Consider the following 653-nt stretch of genomic DNA (forward strand, 5'->3'; position numbering starts at 1 on the left):
CGTGGAAAGACAAAATCTTAGATGCTTGTATCGTATTTTTAGTCTTTATATCTCTGAAGAGATGTGCTGTCATAGTGATTTTATATGATCTCAAAATACCCTTGGCATTAACTGAAACATCTGTGCTTGCTTCTTGTGTGTGTGTGTTTTCACCTATATATATGTGTATTTTGTAGTGTAATTTGCTTTTGAGATATGTGATGAATGAGTGAACAAAAATCGGTAAAACATTCATATCTGTACATAATCCATTTTTCAAACTTAACAAGACAAAAGTATGTTAAATGTATAATGCTCCACACCTCGAAGACACTTCGTAATAACCTCTAAATGCCATACTACAGTTAGTGACAAATTGCGGAAGTGGAATTGATTTTTCTCTCTCAAAAAGTACAAAAAGTGCCATTTTGGAGATATGTGTGAATTTGGCTGCACAACCATCGACTAGACCAGTTGATGCAGCGCTTAATGTGATAGTTGCATTAGATACTTGGAGAATTCTTTTGTAGATACAACTGAATTTGTGTTAGAAAGAAGTCACACTTCTGTAATAATACAACACTTGGCGAAGATATGTTTGTGGTTCACCAGATCAAGATAATTTTTTTTTAAGTATGTGAAGGTTTGTGGATCCGAAGCCTAATATATACTGC

Source organism: Penaeus monodon, chromosome 24 (assembly GCF_015228065.2).
Source record: "Penaeus monodon isolate SGIC_2016 chromosome 24, NSTDA_Pmon_1, whole genome shotgun sequence".
Classification (NCBI taxonomy): domain Eukaryota; kingdom Metazoa; phylum Arthropoda; class Malacostraca; order Decapoda; family Penaeidae; genus Penaeus; species Penaeus monodon.